The 5,888-nt window shown below is 40.0% G+C and overlaps 1 pseudogene; it reads left to right on the top strand.

The window, feature by feature from the left end:
* Positions 1–1,176: 1,176 nt before the first annotated feature.
* Positions 1,177–1,285, top strand: LOC116095573 (annotated as a pseudogene).
* The last annotated feature ends 4,603 nt before the right edge of the window (positions 1,286–5,888 follow it).

Below are 5,888 nucleotides of genomic sequence, written 5' to 3' on the forward strand. Positions count from 1 at the left end.
AAAAAAAAAAAAAAAAAAAAAAAAAAAAAACCAATGGTATTGGACTTTTCAGTTTTTATAAAATTAACAATTATTTCCTCTTAAATGTAGAAAATGTTATGTGTTATAAATAACCATACTAACTAGCTTGGCTGTCTTAAAGCTTTCCAGCCCTGTGGCCTCCTCACACACAGTCACAGGTCTTTTATCTAAGGCTTCACTAAAGTGGTTTTCTCAGGATTACTTGACTGGGACTTTTTTCATCTCCAACCTTCACTTTGCCCTTCCTGTTCTCTGGAATGTTATCATCTTGTGATAAGCCATTCTATGGAAAACACCACTTTTGATCCCTCCAACTGATGTGACCTCTCCCCTCCTCTAAATTTTAACTACACTATGATTAAGTGTGCTGCCTCCCTTACTGGACCGTGGGCTCTTAATTTTGATGAGCATAGCTTTCATCTACCCTGGGTCCCATGCTACAGGGCTAAGGCTCCAGACGTGAGTTTGGAGATGAGGTAAGCCATCCATTTCCTAGTTAAGAAAGATTTCGATGATCTTCATTTGCACTCACAAGCAAAAGCAGGAGCATGGCCCACGTGCCTTACATTAAATTTCCACAGATACATCACAAGCATTCATTGAGTTGGCTTGTATGCGTACTTTGGATGTTAATCCAGTTTAAGAGAATTTTGTCCTATGATGTTACACCCATATGAGCTAGTGGAGAAAGAAATTGTTATACAGCAACATAAAATCTAGTCCCAGTCAAATATAAATGGTATTAGCACTTGACAAGATAACATCTTTTTAGATATCAGATTGGCAAAGACTGAAAGAACTTCAGAAGTTGCTGTCATGGTAGAAAACTCAAGGTCACATTTACTTCAGGTGGGAATGTAAAAATGGCAGGATTTCTGTGAGGAGCAATTTAGTAAGTTGGTAATACTTATCAAAATACAAAACAGAGCAGAAACGTACACTTTGAGGGATTTCTTCTCCAGGTACAGTCCTATCAGTCTGGACATGAGGATGCCAAGCCGCTCCTAAAGGGAGCTGCAATAACATCTAGATGTAACCCAGCGAATATCCAGGAGACTTGACCAAAGCCCCAGAGAGCATACTAAATACCATGCAATGCACTCAGCAAAATTTGGTATGTGTGAAACTAGAGGACAAGAAATACAATGTGCGTCTGTCTATGGCCATACCACCCTGAATGCGCCTGATCTCGGAAGCTAAGCAGGGTCGGGCCTGGTTAGTACTTGGATGGGAGACCGCCTGGGAATACCGGGTGCTGTAGGCTTTAAAAAAAAAAAAAAGAAAGAAAGAAATACAATTTGCAAGGAGGCAAAGGTGTTCATATTAACACATGTCAACTACATGTAATAATGTGTTAACTTTGCCTGAATGCTGATGTTTCACAAATTTGTTATTTAATACATATGAGTATAACAAATATGATTTAGTCCAGAAAGCACATATGAATGCTGACAAGATATAACTGACGTCAGAAATTCTTTTGGTTTGGGAATCTGTAGGTGTTTAGAGATAAGGTCTTCTGGCGTAGCCCTGGGTGATTGTAAACTCACAGAGACACACCTGGCCGTGCCTCTCCAGTGTTAGGATTAAGACTTGACTAGAGCCTAGTGGCACACACCTTTAATCCCAGCACTTGGGAGGCAGAGGCAGGTGGATTTCTGAGTTCGAGGCCAGCCTGGTCTACGGAGTGAGTTCCAGGACAGCCAAGGCTATACAGAGAAACCCTGTCTCGAAGAAAACAAAAGAAGAAGAAGAAGAAGAAGAAGAAGAAGAAGAAGAAGAAGAAGGAGAAGGAGAAGGAGAAGGAGAAGGAGAAGGAGAAGGAGAAGGAGAAGAAGAAGAAGAAGAAGAAGAAAAGATATGACTAGACTATAAAATACTTTTAAAGTATAGTAATGGTACGTGGTATCATTTTTTAAAAAAAAGTTTAAATTATTATTTTTATTTTTATGTATGTATGTGTTACAGGTGTGTGTGTGTGTGTGTGTGTGTGTGTGTGTGTGTGTGTGTGTGAATGCTACATGTGTATAGGTGCCCTTGAAAGGCTAAAAAGGGTGTCAGCAGGCCCCAAGGACCTGGACAGAATGCCACTTGTGAGCCACTGAACTTGCCTGCTAAAAACTGAACTTGGCACCTCTCGAAGATCAGTATGAACTCCTAACTGCTCAGCTATCTCTCCAGCCCCCTGGTGACATTTTCAAAAGGAGATCTTTTCTTTGGGGGAGTATATTATGAAATAGTTGTGGAAGAAGCTTGCCTCAGAATAACAGAGCAAGGGCAATGCACCTGTATGGAAGAAACAGTATTGCTGTGAGGTAGTCGGTAGCTCTTAACCTTCTGGAGTCCGTGGTATGTTCTTCACTTCTGTGTCTTCTACATACTCCCCTGTGAAAGGGCAATGAGGGAGAGCTCATAGTACTTCTTGTAATTAAAGAAAAGTACAAATGATCTCTGTAACTTAAAGAATTGGTTCACATCTATACCATAGAAACTATGGTTTTGTTATAAATGAAACTATATGTGTATATCTACATGCAATAAAGGTAGACAAAAATACTAGCTTCTCTCTATCTATTGCTGTGTAACAATCTCCAAGGCTTAACAAGTGAAAGTAATGTAGAAAACACGACTAATATTCCTATTTATGTAATGAAGGGAGTCTTATGTACATACTCCTATTTCCACAAGTTATTACTTTTTTTGTTTTTTCCCTCTTTTTTTCACAAGTTATTTTTTAATATTTATTTTTATTTTGTGCATATCATTTTTTGTCTGCATGTTAGCACACCACATGCATGCATGTCCTGCCCTCATAGATCAAAAGAGAAGGTTGTATTGCCTAGAACTGGAGTGACAGTTGTAAGTCACCCCGTGTGGTTGCTGGAAATTGAGCCCAGGTTCTCTGCAAGAACAGTGGGTGCTCTTAACCACTGAGCCATCTCTCCAGCCCCTCTGTAGGTTATTTCTAAACATATTCTTAAGACATTAAGGAATAAACACATGAGTGTTTGCTCTAGAAGAACGGAAGCATGTGTGTGGTAGAGAGTGAAACCAAACACGTGTTTTCAAGATGAACTGAAATAGCACCTAATCCAAACCTCACAATCTCTTCTTTTTCAATGGAGAGTACCATTTTTAGAGGTGGGCCTTTTATGTTCTTAATTATGTTTTGCTGAGGATTATAGACACCGTAAAGTGCATTTGTAGTCTTTACACTTCCACCTACAGAAAGTGGCGGGAGACACAGGCCAGGAATCAGCTTCAGGGTAGGATAGAGACCGTCAACTTACTCGGATATCAGAAGGTGGTGACTGTAGACTTTTATTTCCTCTCTCACCACCACTGAGACATGGTGCTTTTGCCTTTGTATGACTTCCTTGCCAAAAGCACTGTGAGAGCATTCCATTGAGTTTTCCTCCATGAGCACAGTTGCTAACAACAATACTGACATGTAAGAAGAGAAGTCCTCCACATCCTTTTCTATTTAACGAAGTAAAAAGATTAGGGGATTTTTTTTTTCTTTTTCAATGAATGTGTTCCACATGGACAGCTCCATTCTTTCTGCCTACTGAACTGGGCAACGTCCTCCCCACCAGTGCCTTCAGGTAGACAGTTTAAGCAGCAGGAGGAGGGCAGCATGTGGAAGGCAGTAAAGCCTGGTAAGAGGGCAAACTGCTTTCTTTCCATAGGAGACACTTGCTGGGGTTTTGGAGAGCAGAGTCTGCAAAAGTTGGGTGGATGCAAACCATTTTCCTGACTGGGCACTTTACCACACATTACTTTGTTTCTTCCTCGCAGAGACTCCCCGAGAGGGTTGCAGATTGAGAGTAGCTTTGTGAGAAAGCCGAATGGTGGCGAGCCTCGGATGTCTGAGCTGACTGGATATGTGTGGTGATGCCTTTAGTAAGGACGAGGAAGGTTACAGGGGCTGCAGATGAAGGAAAAAGTAAGAAAGACTTAGTGAGTTGCATTTTTCACAGGATAATTGGGAGGGTCAGCAGGTCTTGACAGGTCACGTGGTGCACAGCAGGTCATAACCTCTCAGCTAGAGAAAGAAACAAACCATCCTTTCTATCCCTCTGAACATCTTAATTCTCACCATATGTTTGACTGCCCACAGCACATTACAGATCATTGACCTATTTTTTTTCTCTTAAATGACAGAAAACCGTATTTCCAAAGTCCTGCTTTTAGAGATTTAGCACTTAAGCCGGTAATAGAAAAGTTTAGATTTATTGTTTTGAAATGCAAGTAACGTGAAAGTGTATTTCATTTACTCCACTAGATGAGTTCTCCAGCGGCACGTGTGCACGCACGCACGCACGCACGCACACGCACTCACTTTTCAGTTAACGTTAACAAAGTACTTCTTCCCAGCACCCATCCTCACTCACAATGGAACAATACCCTTTCCCATCTTTAGAAGGGTATGATGGGACACAGGCAAATGATCCCAGTGATGTCTTGGTGGCATTAATCCCTCCAATCTTGGCAGGGTCGAGGTTCAGGCTGCTAATCACTACCCTGCCTTCTGAGCTTCCTGACTTTCAAAACCATCTCTTAAGTGATTCCCTACAAATATGTACGTTAAAGAACAACAAAGCAGTGGGATACCCAACAACTGCGCACAGCTCAAGCCTTTGAGAATGAAGGTCCAGATGAGAAGTTAAGGGGAGGTATAGCATGCAGCCAGTGCAAAGAATACAGATCTCTTTTTTTTTTTTCAGTCTCCGTGCTTGGTGTTAAACCAAAAAAATAAAATAAAAATTCTCTCTTTCCACTTGAATGTTGCACATTACTTGGGGATAATTCCATAAGAAACTATTAATGGTGGTAACTTTTAAGGCTAAAATTAAATTGTACTACAGGTAACAGATTTTTTTCTTCTTTTTGTTTGCACTGGATCCAACTGTTGGGCTTTTTTATTAATTCATATGAGGACTAGCAAGATGGCTATTGGGTAAAGAAGTTTACCACCAAGCCTGTTAACTAGCATTCAATCCCAGGACCCTCGTAGTAGGAGAGAATTGCCTTCTCATAGTTGTCCTCTGCTCCCACAGAAGGTCTGTGTACATTCACATGTACATACACACACATACACACACATACACACACATACATACAAATACACACACATACAAATAAACAGTGTAATACAAAATAGATTAAAAAGAAAAGTGTCTAGGAATCTAAAAGAAATGGAGATGTTAAGAAAGACTTTGGGGGCTGGTGAAATGGCTCAGCGGGTAAGAGCAATGACTGCTCTTCTGAAGGTCCTGAGTTCAAATCCCAACAACCACATGGTGGCTCGCAACCATCCGAAATGAGATCTGACGCCCTCTTCTGGTGTGTCTGAAGACAGCTACAGTGTACTTACATATAATAAATAAATAAATAAATCTTTAAAAAAAAGACTTTTAACAGTAGAAAGAATTTTATAATCTTTACAAATCTATGCCTCTCTTCAGATACATTTAAAAATGTCACCTCTTTTAAAACTGCTTGAAATTTAAAATAAACATTTCCACAAGTGAATCATTTAGTGTGACAAAATGTTTTGCTTTCCAAATACATGCTTTCCTCATAGAGAGCTCTAATTTCTTAAGAGATCACTCCTGGAATGAGGCTCACCACGAGGCTCACTATTTTTATTCTTCTTTTATAATATTTTTCAAAAGTAACTTTGTTGATACGTAATTGACATAAAATGAGCTGTAGAGGCTGGAGATGTGGCTTAGTGATGGATCATTTGCTTTGCACACACAAGTCCTTGGATTCAATTCAATTCCTAGGCTGGGTTCTTTTTCTTTTTTGTTCTGTCTGTCTTTCTTTCTTTCTTCTTCTTCTTCTTCTTCTTCTTCTTCTTC

The sequence above is a fragment of the Mastomys coucha genome, chromosome X (assembly GCF_008632895.1).
Source record: "Mastomys coucha isolate ucsf_1 chromosome X, UCSF_Mcou_1, whole genome shotgun sequence".
Classification (NCBI taxonomy): domain Eukaryota; kingdom Metazoa; phylum Chordata; class Mammalia; order Rodentia; family Muridae; genus Mastomys; species Mastomys coucha.